General features: G+C 37.4%; 2 long non-coding RNA genes across 2 annotated transcripts; both read left to right on the top strand.

The window, feature by feature from the left end:
- The first annotated feature begins 7,936 nt into the window (after positions 1-7,936).
- On the top strand, positions 7,937-9,196 carry LOC122028174. The gene is made up of 4 exons (XR_006124666.1): positions 7,937-8,000; positions 8,382-8,447; positions 8,678-8,795; positions 9,138-9,196. It is a non-coding gene; the product is annotated as an uncharacterized LOC122028174 (long non-coding RNA).
- Positions 9,197-9,684: 488 nt separating this feature from the next.
- On the top strand, positions 9,685-10,205 carry LOC122026201. Its single transcript, XR_006124053.1, has 3 exons — positions 9,685-9,734; positions 9,933-9,998; positions 10,175-10,205. It is a non-coding gene; the product is annotated as an uncharacterized LOC122026201 (long non-coding RNA).
- Positions 10,206-19,733: the final 9,528 nt, after the last annotated feature.

Here is a 19,733-nt window from a genome sequence, read left to right as displayed (position 1 = left end):
AAACGGAAGTGAATATAGTACCTTCCAAAGACAGAACTCTCTACTCATATAGAATTGCTGAATAGGCGTAAGCCTATTTCGAAGCATATTCGGATTCGGGTAGTCCAGCACATATGCAGAAGAGAGACAATGATAAGTTGGACAGGAATTCACTTGTTTGTGGGTTATCCTAGAGAAATGAAAGTAGGTTTATAGTCTTAAAAATCAGAAGGTCATTGTTAGCATCAATGACCGTTTTTTTAGAAAAGGACTATGTAATAAACTATGTGCCCATAAGAAAATTTGTTCTTAAGGAAATAATAAAAGATATGTCTAATCTAGTACCAACTGTACAAGATGAGATACCACAAGGAAACTGCAACACGTATCACAAATGATACACAATTACAGAAAGTGCCTTGTTGTAGTGGGAGGGTTGTTAGGCAACCTAAATAGGTTCATGTTTTGGGAGAATTTTTGGACTCGATCCCTGGAGGACATGAACCTGATCTCCGGTCATATAATGAAGCACTCCAAGATAAAGATGCAACATCTTGGCAAAGAGTAATGAATAACAGAATTAAAATATATGTATTCTAATAAAATCAGGAAGCTTGTAGAATCACCAAATGGTGTAAAAGCCGTTGGGTGTAAAAAGGTCTATAATAGGGAAAGAGGGATAGACAGGAAGGTAGTAACTTTCAAAGCAAGGCTTGATGAAAAAGGAAACTTTTTCACTGGTAGCCATGCTTAAGTCTATCTGGATTCTTTTATCTATTTGGCAAGTGGATGTCAAGACAGCATTCCTTAATGGAAGTCTTGAAGAAAGCATCCATATAAAGCAACCAGAAGGGTTCATTGCAAAGGACTAAGAGCATTGTGTGCAAGCTCAATCAGTCTATGGACTGAGGCAAAGCTTCAAGGTCTTAGAACATCCGGTTTATCAAAGTCTATGGATTTAGTAACCGGATAAGTCTTGTGTATACAAAAGGTGTGATGGAAGCGTGGTGGTATTTCTTGTACTATACGTAGATAACATTTTTGGTAGTTGGAAACAATATCAAAATGTTGTCAGAAGTAAGGGTATGGTTGTCCAAATAATTAGATATAAAGGACTTGGGAGAATGTATATATTCTTGAGATCAAAGTAATAAGTGATCGCAAGAAAAGAATATTTTACTTATCCCAAGCTTCATATATCAGAAAAATCCTTGCTCGTTTTAAGCATGCAAAACTTCAAGAAAGGTTTCTTAACTTTTCAGGATAGAGTAACTTTATTTAAAGATATGTCTCTGTACACATCAAAGGAGATAAAGGAAATAAAGGCAGTTCTTTATGCTTCGGCTGTCGGAAGCCTAATGTATGCTATGCACGAGATCAGAAATCTGTTTTGCCAAGGGCATAGTTAGCAGATATCAAAGTAACCCTGGACAAGGACAGTGGATTGCAGTAAAGTATATATTGAAGTACCTTAGAGGCACTAGAGAATATATGCTAGCTTACAAGGCAGTTAATTTGGTCCTTGTGGGTTGCATGGATTTTGACTTCCAATCGGATAGGGACAATAATAAGTCAACCTTGAGGTTTTGTGTTTACTTTAGGAGGTAAAGTCATAAATATGGAAAAGTGATAAGCATAGGTGTTTTTCTGGACTCCACCATAGAAGTTTAGTATATGGCAAGCCTCTGAGGTAGCCATAAAAGCTGAATGACTCAATAACCTCAAGATAGACTTAGATATGATTTCTGGTTTGTCCAAAGATTATTACAATTTATTGTAATAATATTGGTGCAGTAGCAAACTCGAAGAAACCATAAGTCTATAAAGGCAAGTAAACACAATAGAGCGCAAGTACCACCCAATACGAGAAATCGTATAAACGAGGAGAAGTTGTTGCTGCCTAGAATGCATCAGATGATGACCTATAGATCTTTTCACTAAGGTCCTTAAGGCGAGAGCTTTTGATGGACATATTGAAGGGTTGGTAATCAGATGTATGGCAGCAGATATGGCAGCTTAGTCTTTTAGTATAAGTGGGAGATTGTTAGAGTGTATACTAAAAGCCTATCTTTTGGTATAAACATTTATCTAGAAATAAGAATCACATTGGTCAAATGTTTACATTTATGATAAATGTAGTTGTTCAATTAATTTATATTGTAGATAACATGGTGTGTGGTGTCACACACAGAGGATCATGTTATCAGTACCTTATAAATTATAAACAGTAGCTCACGACCATAATGGAAAGGAACAAACCATTGGAAGGTCGTAGTGTAATTAGGTATTAGTTTATCTTAACTATATAATTACACTAGTACACTTAGAGTGTATTGAGTAGGACCATTAGAGGTCGTTTCTTTTATACTGACTTTATAAAGAAACAAAGACCTCAGTTATTATGGAAGTGTGTGCTCTTAATCCTAATATAATAACAAGCACATATATTTGATATTTATTTCTTTAATTTATCAATGGGTGAGATTTAGTTCAATGAATCAATAAGCCCGATAAGTTGGGAAATGATATCACTTATAGTGTGTGTTGTTGATTATAGAAGGAAACTGTGTCCTAGTGATCTAGGTTGAGAATGTCCCCAAGAGGAGCTCATAAGGATTGTCATGTTAAACCCTGCAGGTGGACTTAGTCCGACATGACGATGAAGTTGAGTGGTACTACTCTTGGAGCTAGATATTAATTAAGTGAGTTATCAGTAACTTACTTAATTAGTGGGCATTTGTTATCTTAAACACAGGGAGACTAACATACTCATAATAAGAAGGAGCCCAAAATGTAATTTGGGATTGGTGCGGTAGTTCAATAATAGTTCTTTAGTGGAATGAATTATTATTGATGAAATTAAGTTGTGTGTTCGGGGCGAACACGGGATGCTTAATTTCATCGGGAGACCAAAACCAATTCCTCCTCTCGGTCCCTATCGTAGCCTCTTAATTATAGAGTACTATACCCACCTATATCCACCTTCTTACCCATCCTATAGGGGCCGGCCAAGCTAGCTTGGAGACCAAGCTAGGGCCGGCCATGGGTATGTTCATGGGTGAATTCATGTGGCCGTCCCTATTAAAATAAAAAGGAATTTTAATTTTAAAATTTTTCTTATGTGGATAATATAATTTAAAAGAGAGTTTAAAATTTAAATCCTTCCTTTTATAAGATTCTACAAAGATTAAGAGAAGAGTTAAAATCTCTTTCCTTATTTGTAGATTAAAAGGTTGATTTTAATTTTGGTAAAACTTTCCTTTTAATTATATTCATGATTTAAAAGAAAGTTTGAAAATTAAAATTCTCTTTTATTAGTTTCTACAAAGATTAAGAAAAGATTTAATATCTTTCCTTATTTGTAGATTGAAAGGAGATTTTAATTTTAGAGATAACTTTCCTTTTGGAAATTATCCACATGTTTAAAAGAAAGATTTTAATTTATAAAATTTCTTTTATTAACCAATCATGAAGGGATTAAAATTGTTGGAGAAATTTTATAAATTTCTAGAAACAAATTAGGAAGTTTTAATTTTTGTTTTAATTAAAACTCTCCTTGTTTTGGGGAGAAGAGTGGTCATATTATAATTTGAAAAGAGAAAATTATTTTAATTAAATAAATTTTCCTTTTCAATGGCAAAAGAATTAAGGAAGTTTTTATTAAATTTTCTTTATTTGCCAAGACCAAGGATTATAAAAGAGGGGGTAGAGGAGGCTTCAAGGCTAACGACTCTATTCTATTTTTCCTCTCTTTTCTCCTTGGGTGTGGCCGGCCCTTTCTTTCCTCTCCTCTCCTTTGTGTGGCCGAAACCTTCTCATGGTGGAGATAGCTTTGGTGGCCGGATCTAAGAAGGAGAAGAAGGAGAGAAAAGAAGCCTCTTTTCTAGCATCCCTTGGAGCATGGTGGTGGTGGCCGAACCTCTTCATCTTATGAGAAGTTTTGATGGCCGAAACTTGTAAGGAAGAAGAAGGTGCTTGGTGGTTCTCATCTCGGAAGATCGTTGCCCACACAACGTCCGAGGTTAGAAGAGGAATACGGTAGAAGATCAAGAGGTCTTTCTAAAAGGTATAACTAGTAATTTTTGTTTCCGCATCATACTAGTTATTTTTGGAAATAATACTAAATACAAGAGGCATACGATTCTAGAGTTTCGAATTTGTTTTCGATATAGTGTTTTTTTTTTCCCTTGTGATTTGATTGTTCTTTTCGGTTAACCTAAAGTTATTTTAGGAAATTAAATATTAGCTTTCCATAAAAGGTTTTGTCTAGTCGGTGGTGGTTGCTCCCATATCCAAGAAGGCCATGTGCCTCACCACGTCAGTACTGGGAACCAATTATGGAAATTAATATTTAATGGAATTAATAACTTAAGGTGATTTGGGTCGAACGTGTTAAGTTCCGCAGGAGACCCAAGCCAAAACCTAAAAGAACGAATAGATTAAGTTTTGGATCAAACGTGTTAAGTTCCGCAGGCGATCCAAAATTTAATTTTAAAGAACACATGGTAGCTAGGAAAAGGTTCAAACCTTTGTACAAAATTTTTGTACAGTGGAACCTCTAGGTTTTCCGAGTAGCAACCAACACTAGGGACTAGAAACTAAACTTCCCAACTAACTACAGACCTGCCGATCGATCCGCAGATCGATCGAAGCTATGGGGCATTCGATTCCCAACTGGATCGGTCGGCAGACCGATCCATGTGTGGCTGGATCGGTCGGCAGACCGATCCAGGTGGGGCTGGATCGGTCGGCCGACCGATCCAGGCACCCGAAACCCCTGCTAGCGCTACGGTATCGTGCTGGATCGGTCGGCTGACCGATCCAGAAGCCTGGTACGCTACTGGATCGGTCGGTAGACCGATCCAGCGTCTGATTTCCTGATTTCAAAATCAGAGATGCTGATTTCGACACTTTGTCATGCCAAAACCACCTGCAACTACTCTAAACCAATGCAAATCATACTAATATAAACCTACTAATATTCTAAACCTGGCATACTATATAGTGCATGGTTTACTATTTCATAACACTTAACAAATCAAAAACTGAATAGTAAAAACTGAAAACGCTAAGTGCTAATACTGAAGTAAAACTGTTTAGATCCCAAAGATCTTTATTCCAACTCCTGCCCACACACATCCTGATAGCATTGCCCTCCAGCCTCCGCTACTGGTCCACTTTTCCTTTACCTTTATCTGCAGTATAAGAAAAGTAGTATCTATAAGCTAAAAAGCTTAGTAAGAAACCATCTACCTCACGAAAATATGCATACGATGCATATATGTTTTAAAAACATGCTGTTGGAAAGTAGGTGCTGATCATGGCATGGCATGGCATTTATTCATATGAACAGAAACTGAGCATGGCAATCATACTTGCAAAAGTAGAGCTGAGCATGAAAACTGAAACTGAATACAAATCATGGAACTGAACTAAGCTGATCATGATCTGTACTAAACTAACTGAGCTGGTACTGAAACTAAGCTGAACTCACATAACTGATTGTGAATTTGAAAAACTATACATATAATAAGTGAAAATACTAAACATGCTGCTAAGGGGCCCTGGCAACTGTACTTGCTGTGCGCGCATCCCTATCTAAACCCGGGATTGCAAGTTCCGAATCTAGTAGGGTTTACTAGGTTAGCTAAACCTAGGGACGACTATGGGAGTCCAGCTCAGTGGATATCTAGTCCAGTACAGTGCCACTGCTGAAAGTAAAATACTGAATGCTATATACTTACTTTGCTGAATCTAGGTTATCTGAACCTAGAACTAGGTTGTCTGAACCTAGAGGATGCTGTGGGAGCCCACCCATTGGACTGTAGTCCTACATAAGTTGAAATAAAACTAATTTACTGTTTTAAATACTTCTAGTGCATTTAATAAGTTAATTAAACTGTCTATTACTGAGCTAGACCTTTAATCGAGCACCTAGGATGCTCTAACTCTTCTCCCTATTAGGGTGACCACCTCTAGGCACCCGACAACGTCTAACCTCCTATCTAAAGAGGGAAAACGTGTCTGGCCCATCTAGAGGTGCTCATCTAAATCCCTAATCTTCGAAGAGAGTTAAATACACCCTAGATATCGATAAAAATCTGCATACATCCTAACTAAAGCATAAAAACTCAAACGGAAGCTATTATACTGCAGGTGAGGGGTTTCTTACCTTGTGTGCTAGATTTCTTACAAATCTAATCGCTAGAAATTCCGGTGGAGACGACTCCTCGACGATCCGCTCGCGTCCACGTGCTCTACTCGCGGAGGGGAACGTCCTCGTGCTGAAATCGTCGCCGGAAAGTGACCTTGGGACCCTAGGGAGAGAACCCTAGGTTGTTTGGGTGTTGGCGCCGAGAGAAGGAGAGGAAGGAGGGGTTGGCGTCGGTGAGGGTTTGGAGAAAAGAATTGGCGTGAGGTTTTGTGAGGAGAGGGTTGCCGAACCAAATTAAACCAAACCTACACTTAAGTTTTTCCTATTTATATTAAGTGGATAACTAAGCCCAACTTAAATATAAATATATTTGATTCTCCTTTCCTTTCTGCACGGCCCTGCTGGTTCACCGGTTACTAAGGCTAACTAAAGGTTTAGCGGACCCGAGAGGTCCCGGGTTCGATTCCCGCTTAAGCCTTTTTATTCTTCTAATTATTTTTGCTACTTCCGCTACTCGGAAAATTCCGGAAAAAAATATCTAAAAATTCCAGAAAAATCATAGAATAATTCTAATGCAAGTTTGAGAATTTTCGGGCATTACATGGTCATTTTCCCCCCTCGCTGTTTTCCTTTCCCTCGCTGTTTTCTTTTCGGCACCGTGTTTTTCCTTTGCGCTCCCGAACCTAAGGCAATTTTCTTTCCCTCTCCTCATATAATCTCTTCACGCCATCCCGTCGACCACTGGATCTTCCTCCGCAACGGTGTGCTCTCCTCTCTCTCTCATTCTCACCCTCACTCTTGATTTGTCTACCTTTGCCTCCTAAAGGTTCGAGATGAGCCATGTCCTTGGTGCGCTCCTTGCATCTTCCCCTCTTCTGGCACAAGCCTGGACCCGCTGCCTGCGTGCCAATGCAGGTAGCGCCAACTTCGTCATTGACAGGAGCGACGATGCGGTCTTCATCACCTTCTCTTGGACGCAAGCCGTCGCTTTGTCGTCTGGCCTTGGCAGAGGGTTCTTCGAACCTGTTTCCCTATATAGCAACACACACGACATCTTCGCACCGCTAGGAAGAGGCGAGGAGGATGACGGCGGGAAGCCGCAGCCCATGCTCCTCCAGGCCAGTGCCCTTCACTTGTTTATGAGCTTGTACCACACCTCCGAGTTCTAGGTCTGCGCTCGATCTTTTTTTCCTTCGATTAGGGTTTCCTCTGCTTCAGATTCAATCGAATTAGGGTCATTTTTTAAAAAAAATAATTCACCAAATCGTCTTAATCGTATCATTAATTGAATATGGCGATCATTTTCCACGAGATTTGTTCCTCTAGTTTTTCTTAATGACTTCTTAGATCAGAGAAGAACATGAAAACATACGTCTATTTCTCATGTAAGCAAGCTTCTTCTGCAGGGTCTATAGCATACTGCAAAGGCATCAGGATTTTAGCCATGGCATCCTTGTTTATTGTTGTTTCTGTTCATGTCTATAGAACTACAGCAGAGTCAGAGATGCATATTTCTGCATTATATGCTCCAAGAAGACTGCCCATTTTCTAACAAAGAGAGTCAACAAGTTTCAGTCAAAATAGGCTAATTTTTCCATGCATGGAGAAGGCAGTAGAATCTTTGATGTCCAAGTAAGTTTGATCTGCTTTCCATCATAAAATTAGCATGTGACCTCTTCTATACTCCTTTTGTTGTTTAGTCAATATTAAGATAAGAAGTTCTGATTTTAAATCATTAATTAGTATTAGGATGGCGCCGAAGCCGCTGGACTACGAGTTGCTGAATGAGAATGTGAAGAAAGTTGCATATGCTGTCAAAGGGGAGCTTTACCTGCGGGCTTCGGAGTTGCAGAAGGAGGGGAAGAAGGTTATGATGCTTTCTCATACACAAGTTTCGTTGATTGTGCCACAACATGATTTGAGTTAAATAGAATAAATTTTATTGAAAGAGACTCTTATTTCGATTCCTGAAAGATCTGACTTTGATTGTTTTTTTTCCATTCTTGTTATCTGGTTGAAGATATCCTCCTGGGTTATTTAGCACTGTATATGTTTGCTTGATTGCTTGTATCAAGATATGAAGTGCACATATGCCTTTGATTCTTTTTATTGTTAGCTTGTTGGGATGTCACTTATGAGATTAAAATTTGAGGCTATAATACTGTACTCCCCTTACAATTTATTCTTAAGAAACAAGATACAAGTTGGACTTACATTCCATGAGATTGGTTTTTTTTGTTGTTTGCAGATTATTTTCACAAATGTCGGGAACCCTCATGCTCTCGGATAGAAGCCATTAACATTTCCCCGTCAGGTTTCCATTTTCTCTTTATTCTTTCTTAAAAACTACTTGTATCAAAGTGTTGATCATTCTTCTCTATTGCTTGACTTAAGGAACTCAGTGAGAAAAAATCATCTTCACAAGTCAAAAATTCCTTGTACATGGAGCAATTTCTCCTTCTCTGTGCTCCCTGAGATAAAGAGATATTTTCCATTATATTTCTCTTTTTAATGGTGTAATTTTTTACCTATACTATTCTCCAGGTGGTAGCATTGTGCCAAGCTCCATTTCTATTGGATGACCCTAATGTCGGGCTTTTATTCCCAGCAGATGTCATTGCAAGAGCTAAATATTATCTTTCATTGAATTCGGGTGGTTTAGGTATTCACATATTCCTACAATTTTCAACTCGCAGTCTGCTTAAACCTTTTCCTTTTTGATGCAGTCTGTTTCTCAAGCTAAACTGCTTTGCAACTTGTTTCCTCTTGTTAACGGTGATCTGGAAAAGAAATGTATTCTGTACTTGTTTGTGCATTTGTAACCCAAGCAATTTTTATGTTGGCCTTTTCATAATATTTGTGTCATATTCCAGTTTTTAGTTGTATCTTTATATGTAACAAACCCAAAACATCATCTGCAGGCCTTATTATTTTTTTCATGTTGATGAGTAAATATTGTTTTAGTCATTCTGATAAGAATCTCAACTTTCTTTCGAGCAATCAGGTGCATATAGTGATTCTCGAGGACTTCCTGGAATTAGGAAAGAATTTGCAGAGTTCATTGAAAAATCTATGCATGAGTTGGACTTTTTTATTTCTTCTTCTAACTCTTGATATTTTGTATGGCCAATAAGTCATTTGCAAGGGATGTTCAATCGAACTATCAGATTATTAGAAGCAAGTATCGAGCCAGTGTAAGTCCATTTGCATGTCTAAATATCATTTTGTTTATCATTCAGCCACCATATTTTATTATCATCTTTTTTATGCCAGATATGTATTTGACGGTCAACCTCCAGAGCTGAAGAAACAAGAACTTGCCAAAAGGCTAGTCTTTACAGTTTTGTCATTGTCCCCCTACTTTTTTTTTGTTGCAAGATAATGATAATCTTTAAGCTTATTTTATTCTTTAGATATTTAAAGAGGAAAGATGCAACTAACGATCTGAACACAACAATTGAGGTCATTGCTTGTGCATAACAAGTACCTTTATTGGGACTCTTTAGTGTGCTAGAATTTCTTTTGCTGTCTTGGTTACATTTGTTGTTTGTAGACTGGTGATTTGGAGGGAATTGAAAAGTACAGCAAAAGGACTGTCAAGGTAATCTTTGATATTGCTATTTTATTGGAAATTACCATGAGGATCTTATTGATTATGATGTAATCAACATAAAGTTAGCATGGTGATTATCTGTTTTCTTCATATGTAACATAGAGTTTTTTTAAATATATTTTGAACTTTCAAATTACTTTCTTGAAGAATTTGATTCTAGTAGATGACTGTAGAGTTTTTTCACAGGTAACCAAGCAACATAATGAAGATTGTAAACGTCTCTTAAGACTAATGGGTGTGCCTACTATTGAGGTAAACTAGTCCACTTTCACTTATTGAATTCTTTATCCTTGCTACAAGAATTTGAACTAACAATGACACAATTTTACTTTCTCTTGCAAACATTTCCTAAAGCTGCATGCAATTGCTTAATATACAAGTATTGTATCTCTAGTTTTAGAAGCTAAACTCATCTTTCTGATCTAAAGGCACCCTGTGAAGCAGAAGCTCAATGCGCAACTCTTTACAAAAGTGACAAGATAAAATGATGCAATGTAACACATTCTATTTTATTTTTTTAACTTTAATATCCTAAACGTATTTGTTTGTTATCAATCTCTAGGTGTTTGCGGTTGCCTCAGAAAACATGGATACTTTAACTTTTGGGGTACCAAGGTTTCTCCATCATTTAATGGATCCTAGTTCCAAAAAAATCTTTGTGATGGAATTTGACGTTTCAAAGGTATATTTATTCTGCTTATTGCTAATTGAATTACTGTATTTATTCTCATCCTTATTTTTCAGGTTCTTGAAGAGCTAAGACTCACTATGGATCAGTTCATTGATTTGTGTATTCTCTCTGGATGTGATTATTGTGATAACATTAAAGGTAAACTTTCTTATGAGATATTGTACATTCAACAAGTTTAACATACAAGGCTAGTACTCTACTGCTTACTGTTTACGAAATTTGATAACTAATGTTCATTCAAATCTCTAGTATGATAATGCTTGTGTGGTTGAATATGGTGTCAGTGCTACAACTGTTCCATGTCTATGTTACTTGGACTTGATATAGTTCAACATGAGTATGATCGCAATCTCTGACATGACTATTTTTACAAATTGTACATGTGTTCAATAGGATTAGTGATTGTTCACTCTTAGTGTCACTGTTTGAGTGTCATTATCCAAGTATCTATATCCAACGCAGATTTGGGCAGTTATGTCATGCTTTGGAAATTTCCATTTTTTTTTAAATGTTTGGTTGAAGGAAAAAAACTCTGTTTCTACATTTGATGTTCCATGAAATAAATTATACACATACCTTTGCCCAATACCTCATTCTAACATTTGATGTTACATGACGCTTATTTAGTTGTTTCTGCATTATGCAAGGACTGACGGTTAAATTATATTTTGTGAATACCAGAGTTCTTTTCCTTTCAGACACAGCCTTGATATTCCTCTTCCAATGTGTTACTCATGAATGCAGCTGATTGAGAGAGGATTTATTATTATTATTATTAGAACCATATTTCGATAAGGCTCCTTGAGTAACATGGAGTACATTAGTTGGAAGAGTTTCTCCATTTCTTCTAGCAGTGGCTAACAGTTCTGCAACATATACAAATAGATACTCAAAGATTATGTTCAAGGGTAGTCATAAGTTTGAGTCAATGTAAAACTTGATGAAGTTGCAAAAAATCCTCTTTAAACTAGTCATTAGTTGAAAACGTAAGAGAAGGAGGAAAATTTGCAATTGTCTATTTTTTTCCCTAACTGGATAAAAGTAGTTTTTTAGTTGCTCTTATTCTTTGGTAATCATATTTTTAGTAATTTTGACTATAACCACCTCAAACATGCAACTTTGAGTATAAAATGGCATGTTTCCTTGTATTGCTTATTTTCTAAGAATTCATGTTGTCATGTAGACAACATGAATCTGGAATTATGGAATTTTATAAGTTTTGTTGAATTTTTCTTTTGCAGGTCAGGTAATTCGTGAGGCTTGAGTTTTTTTTATGCAAGAAATGAGCTTTGTTAGGATGTAGCTTGCCTTGCTAATTTGTAAATTAAAAGCGCGCCATATGGAGAACAACAAATGGAAAACATGTGATTTAATGTATATGGAGAACAGTAATGAAAAACATGTGTATTTTGATGAGTAACAACTCATTTTGTATATTTTTGTATATGTGTGGCTACAAGATGAATTATATATGGATGTTTATTTTGGATTTAATGTAGTAAATATTTAGTTTTGTATTGGTGGTTTGCTTATAGTAAAATAAGATTGGTTGTTTGGTATTAATGAACATTAAAGACAACAGTTAAAAATGTTGTAAAAACTATGTAAACCACAACGATTTTTTTTGAAAAAAGTGATAAAAGACAATTGTTTTATCCGTTGTAAATATATTAAAACTATTGTAAAAAAAAAAAGCAAAACGAGTAAATATTATCTACCACAACAGTTTATATCTGTTGTAAAAAGAGTCTACTACAACGGTTTATTTCTGTTGTTGAAATTAGCTACCACAACGGTTTTAAACCGTTGTCGTATCATTCGTAGCTAAATTTTGAGCATATATACAACAACGGATAAAAACCGTTGTCAAATTTCTACAAAGACAACGGATTCAAAACCGTTGTCGTAGGGCAATACATTCTACAACGCTCTCAGTTACAACGGTTTTTTGACCCTACGACAATGGATAATATCCGTTGTCGTTTGCAGTTTTTGTTGTAGTGTAAAGGCTACCTGCATATTCCAGTGTGGACTGACCAAGGAGGAACTCAATAGAGTTGGACCGTTCTCCAGCGCAAAAGAGCTATGGGAGAAGCTGATCGAACTCCACGAGGGCACCTCTGACACCAAGGTAAGCAAAAGAGATCTGTTACTTAATAAATTGTATAACTTAAAAATGCAGGAAGGTGAGATGGCTAGCCAGCTCCACGCCTGAATTCAAGAACTACTAAATGGACTCCATGCGATCGGACAGAAGGTAGACAACCGGGACATCATAAGGTACTCCTTAAACGCCTTTCCGAGGAACACCTTGTGGGCATCCATGGTAGATGCCTACAAGGTTTCTAAGGACCTCTCTACTATTAAGTTAGACGAATTGTTTTCTGAGTTTGAACTTCATGAACAGACTAACTCACGTCTGGCCGAGAAAGGGTTGGCTTTGATTGCAGGTACAGGAAGAGCACGCGAGTCAAAATCAAAACATAGAACCGAACAAGAATCAGAAGAGGAACAAGATTCGGAAGACGACGACGATCTCACAAGAGAATTCGTCAACCTGATAAAAAAACTCTACAAAAAGAAGGGCTTCAACAAAAGGGACGTCAAAAAGGTCATCCAAACCAAAGAAGCCCAATCAAGCTCAAAGGTTAAATTCGAGGTGACTTGCTACGGGTGCAATCAGAAAGGGCATATCATGGTGAACTGACCGAACCAAAAGGATCCAAAGAAACCAAGGAGGAAGAAGGCTCTGAAGGCCACTTGGGACGAATCTTCTTCCAAGGAATCCGACGACGAAGAAGTCGAGCAGGCAAGCCTCCTCGCATTAACAGCTCGGGACTACACTAAAAGCGAGGACGAATCAGAAGCTGAGTCCGAGAGAAGCCACGGATCCGCATCCATTTCTGAAGGGCCAAACCCCTCTGTAAGTAAATGTCGTTTGTATAGTTTAATCAATTATTTAATGCATAAAGTAGCTAAGTCGAAAGTTCGAATCAAGTCGCTTCTAAAGGAGGTAACACTCCTTAAAGAAGTGACTAACCTCGAAACCTTGCTTGACCCAGTTCAGACTGAAAATTCAACTCAAGTCCAAAAGCTTGAGGAAGAAATTCAAGTCTGAAAACTCAGGTCAAGGATTTAGAGAAGACCCTAGAACGATTTTCTTTGGGGTCCAAGAACCTTGACCTAATTCTTGGGACTCAAAGAGCCGTTTACAATAGAACTGGACTAGGATTTAAATCCAAAAAGAAATATAAAGCCTATCTATCCTTAGTCAACAGACCAAATAGCAAACTAGTCCAAGCATGGGTACCCAAGTCCAACCTGGTCAATCAAGTTGGACTTGGTAAATATTAGGTCCCCAAGGATCAAGTACATTACCTTGAAAAACCTAATCGAGGTTATGATCCAGGGGGAGCAAAAAGAAAAATTATTTTTATTAATAAATAAATAAATATAATCTTAACAAACAAATAATTAACAAATAAATAATTAATAAATAAATAAAAATAATATTAACAAATAAATAAAAATAATTAATAAATAAATAAATAAAAATAATTAATAAATACATAAATAAATAATAAATAAATAAATAAAATCTTAACAAATAAATAATTAATATATAAATAAATAATTAACAAATAATTAATCAATAATGGAGGCTCCAGAATAGCTAGCACCTCCAAAAAGGAATCTACCGACAGGGTAACCAAACGCAATCAACCCGGCAGTGTAATTAGGACTAGACTAAAAAGGGCTAAGTTTAACTTGACTCATGGTACTGGTGAAGTATTGGATGATAGTACGTTAGGGAAGCTTAGTCTATGCATGTCTAGGAAGATATGGCTTCGACCTGGTGTATTTGGCTAAGTGGAACTGACCGAAGCTACCATTTATGGATCCTAACTAGTTAGATCAAGGTTTTGTATTAAGTTCAGTGGATAGGACTATTTGGAAAACCTCGAAGGCATGGTTACTTTAATGATGTCCAAGTGACTCACCATAGCCCAGAAGTTTATCCAAAGAATGTCCATTTGTTGAGCCCAAAGCTAAACCTGAATCTAACACATAGTTAAAACAAACCCTACAATTGAACCTAATTCATCTGACAAAATCATAAGATCCCCTGATTGACAAACATAGATCGGGTGAGACGATTAAGAATTGAAATTAAACAGGAATTCGATTAAGTTAAAATTAAATCAAATTAAAATTAAAATTAAATCAACGTAATACTTTTCAAAATATTAACTCTTCAATTTTTAATTAACTTAAATATTTTTCAAAATTTAATTAACTTAAATATTTTTCAAAATTTTAATTAACGTAATATTTTTTCAAAATTTAATCAACTTTTCAAAATTTAATTAACTTAAATATTTTTCAAAATTTAATTAACTTAATACTTTTTCAAAATTTAATTAACTAGAGATTTTTCAAATTTAATCAATTAATACTCTTTCAAAATTTAATTAACTTAATACTTTTTCAAAATTTAATTAACTTAAGATTTTTCAAATTTAATCAATTAATACTTTTTCAAAATCTAATTAACTTTAATACTTTTTTCAAAATTTAATTAATACTTTCTCAAATTTAATTAACTTTAATATTTTTTCAAAATTAAAAATTAATTAACCATTTTCAAAATGAAAATTATTTTTAACATAACACGCGTCGGAGGCGCCTCCCACACGAGGGATGCGCCCTCAATCACGGCGGGAAATCTTCCGTCGCCTCAACTAAAGGCACCTTGGATGCTCACCGAGGCACCTCCAACAGCCTACTTAAGGCGCCTTCAGCATCGTCTAAAGCGCCTTAAATCTCTAATTTCAGAAACGAATAGAATACTTTCTGTTCGTTCATGGCTCAACTTTTCCATGCGATTTACTCTCAAAATCCGGTGATTTCTTCCCTCTAAGGCGCCTTCAACCCGTCCAAACTCCTTCAATCATCCTACAATGCCTCCTAGGTATATCTTCAACCAACCTATTGTCCTTATATGTTATTTTTATGCATTTTATGTTATATGTTGCGTAAATCAGAAAATGCCGACATGTTGATCCTACACCAGCTAGGACCCCGTCCACGGATCCTAGATTCCCCTCAGAGCGGCTTAGGGTAGACTTTGCTAGGTTTAAATTTCAATCTATTAAACCTATGTACATAGGTAGGTCATTTTTTGCCCAGTTCTGTCACCTCGCAATTCAGATGATAGAACATTATCAATTGGGGAAACTGGTTTACTGCAACAATACAGTAAACCAGGACTTGTGTGCACAGTTCTATCACAACCTCAAGAGGGTTGATGATAGTACGTATTCCACCAGAGTTGGTGGAACAGACTTCCAGTTTACTCCCTCCCTGATTCGCACTACCTTAGAGCTTAGGGAGTCTACATGTGCATTCCTATGCTACCCGGGTAGAGATCTACCATTTGGTGATCCCTATTCGCATATCACACTAGACACCATCTATATGCATTTTTTCGAGGAGGAGAGACCATTCGACCTGACTGAGTTCAGGTCCACTCTTCTTAGGGTTCAAGACTACGTTATGTACAAAGTTCTGACCGCATGCATTTTGCCGATCACATCTCAGGACGTCCCGAAGATGCAACCGTCTCACTCATTCTTTTTGTACGCCCTGAGTCAGCGTTTAGATATAGATATTGCCCTGTATATGTTCCAGAACATTATACATGCATCTAGTACAGTCACATATGGAGTAGTCCACATGCCCTACTATCATATATTGACTCAGATCTTTTCGACCTTCAGGATAGACACAGCCGTAGGGACACTTATCCCGCTTACATCATATGACTAGTTAGGGCAGCGTAGTCTTCGGTTAGCCAGTATAGAGGTCACCGCTGAGGGGATTCTAGCTTGGAAGGGTCGACCACAGCCAGCCGCTGCTCCGATTGATCCAGAGGCCGAGGATGCACCGCCCGACATTGAGTGGCCCGACTTCTTAGCCGAGGAGTTTTTTGGAGATCCATTACCTTCCACCTCTGTCGGGCCTTCCACTTCAGCCAGACCTTTGACCTCGACACCACTTTCCGTCGAGGACAGACTCGCTCGTCTTGAGGTTCAGTCCACTCAGACGCGACGGGTTGTTCTAGATAGCCATCGCTTCCTCCGATCCCTACGATCCGAGATAGCTACCGGATTCGCTTCTCTCCGGGGTGAAATACGTCGCCAGGGACAGCCTGCACCCGAGTAGCCTCTTGCACCACCTCCAGCTGATGACCCTACTATTTGACGCTCTCATCTTATGCATTGTCCCGTGGATTTTGGACACAGACACTTACATTTCTTCGTCTAGCTGTACTTATGCTTAGAAAAATTCAGTTACTCTGCTTATTTCTGAATACCAGTCTTTTATGGTCTTCCATTTTGCTTGATATGAGTTAGGTAGACTAGATCTTGACTTTCACATAAATTTCCTATGTCTAATTTTAAAATTTTTCTCAAAAATTGCCTAATCTTAAAGTTATCTCTTAAAATTCTAGGAAAAATGATGTTTTCAAAATCCCAATTTTATTAGTCTTTCAAAATTTGGACTTAACCTAGAATCTTCCCATTAGACACCATGCTCCTCTAGCTTCAGCCAGAGCATCTCACAAACATACTAGGCATAACTTGTTTGTGTTTGAAAAAAAAAACTTAGAACGGCGTGAGATGCATAGGGTACAGCCTGGACTCCAGAATGCTTATATCTGTGCATCATAGTGAGTCTGGGCGTTAAAAACTAACTCTACATTAATCAAGTTAAATGATCCAGCCCTAGTCAAATCTAACTGGATTACTAATTTGACTAACCAAGTGAAAACTGATGCCCTCTAGGTATTCAACCAGTAGCTAAAGGTTAGACAGTTGGTTAAGGATATTAAAATTTCAAATTAACTAAGCTTGAACTTTAAGGCTCTGATACCCTGCTAAAGGTAATTGATAAATAATCAAACTCATGCTTGGACATTAGGGTTTTAACCTTACTGGTCCTCCCTTTCCTTTAAGGATTTTTCATATTATTAAAAATTTCGTTTTGACTTCTATAGGCGCCTTCAAAACTAACCTTTTAAATTCCATTTCAAAAATTAAGGTCTCAAGTTAACCCAACTCTTCAGAATCTTTTAAACTAATTCGAAATTAATGATTCTTAAAAGGCTTTAAAAAATTCAACGAATACTTTTTCAACAAAGCCTTTCAAAAATTTCTCTTTTGAAAAGTTAGCCTACTATTTTCAAAACTTGCCTGTTGAAAAGCATTTGTGTCAATTTTTTCAAAATTTAACCTAACTTTGCACAAATGATGGCTAAGTAAGAAAAAGTTCTTCAACATTTTTGTAACGACCCGCCTTCTACTACTAGGCTGTAAGACCGATCGCTACAGTTATGCTGAACTAACTGTGCGGAAAACTGGTCTAATTTAAATTTTAGTTGCTAACTGATAACTATTCTTAGTTCTACCTGTACTGAAGAATGTAATCTAAAGTATACCTAACATATACTACATCCCTTATGGTCAAGGAGCTGAAATAAACGTTTTCCAGCTGTTATCAGACCTTCCAATCGATCTGTTGATAGATTGGAATGTCGGATCGATCCAGGGATCGATTCAGCCGGCTACTGTACGCGGGACATAGGTTGGATCGATCCAGTGATCGATCCAGCACGCTACTGTGCTCGGGACGATATTCTGGATCGATCGGCTGATCGATCCAGACTGACCAATCGATCCAGGGATCAATCCCCAAACCTTCTGTTCGCGACAGAAATTGCTGGATCGATCGGATGATCGATCCAGAAACCTACTGTTCACGGAGCAAGTTGCCCGATCGATCAGCTGATCGATTGGGACCCCCCAATCGATCCATCGATCGATTGGGGTGTCTGATTTCGCACTGAAACTCTGATTTCAGCACTGGTTCGTGCCAAAACCTCACACTACAACTATCTAAGGCATAATAAACATTCCAATAACATAAGACTAGCAATCTAACTTGTTATAGTGCATGGTTCTTTAATTTCTAGCATTGAACAACTTAAAATTCATAAAAAGCAAAATACTAAAAGTTCATAATTCTAAGCTAGAATGTTAAGTCCCCTAAAGATCTTTGATTCCAGTTCCTGCCACACACACCATCTTTGCATTGCCCTCCAGCTTCCTCCGTTAGTCCATCTTTCCTTTACATTTATCTGCAGTATAAGGAAAAGTAGAATCTGTAAGCTTAAAGCTTAGTAAGAAATCATCTACCTCACAAAAACATGCATTCGATGCAATATGCTTTTAAAACATGCTGTTTGAAATATGTACTGATTGAACTAAAACATGGCGTACCATCATACAATACATAGCAATCAAAGCTAGTCATGGCATACTATCATCTAAAGCATGTGTACATGAACTGAACATAGAGCTATCATACCCAATCATAGAAAAACTGGCTAAACATATAATGAGCTAAACTGAAGCTAAACTGATACTGAATTCAAACTCAACTAACATAACAAATTTTGAGTTTTGAAAACTAATTCATAATAAGTGAAAATACATAATCATGCTGTTTGGACCCGGCAACTGTACTTGCTGTGCGCGCATCCCTAACTAGACCCGGGTTTGCAAGTCCCGAATTTAGTAGGGTTAACTAGGTTATCTAAACCTAGGGACAACTGTGGGAGTCCAACCCAATGGATATCTGATCCAATACAGTGCCACTAAAAATAAAATACTGAATATAGCTAACTGTTTTAACTTGCTGTTTCTAGGTTATCTGAACCTAGAGCTAGGTTATCTGAACCTAGAGGCGACTGTGGGAGCCCACCCATTGGACCGTAGTCCCATAAAACTGGACTAAACTAAGGTGCTGTTTTAAACGCTCCTAATGCATTTAACTGAGCTATTAAACATAACTGAGGTGGCATTTAGCTACACTAACATTTTACCGAACACTTAGTGTGCTCAAACTCTCTCCTCTAATAGGGAGATCACCTCTAGGCACCCGACAACGTCTGGAATCTCCAACTAAAGGGGAACAACGTGTCCGGCCCATCTAGAGGTGCTCAACTAGATCCCTAATCCTCGAGGAGGGTTAAAACACACCCTATGTGCCGAAAAACCTGCATATAGCTAAAACTAAAAGTATGCAATCAAACGAAAGCTATTATACTACAGGTGAGGGGTTTCTTACCTCGTATATGAAGTTTCTTACGATTCTAATCGCTGGAATTCCGGTGGAGATGACCCTTTCGACGATTTACTCGCGTCCACGTGCTCTACTCACGAAGGGAAACG

This window comes from Zingiber officinale, chromosome 10A (assembly GCF_018446385.1).
Source record: "Zingiber officinale cultivar Zhangliang chromosome 10A, Zo_v1.1, whole genome shotgun sequence".
NCBI classification, from domain to species: Eukaryota; Viridiplantae; Streptophyta; class Magnoliopsida; order Zingiberales; family Zingiberaceae; genus Zingiber; species Zingiber officinale.
This window is presented reverse-complemented; position numbering and strand designations above follow the sequence as displayed.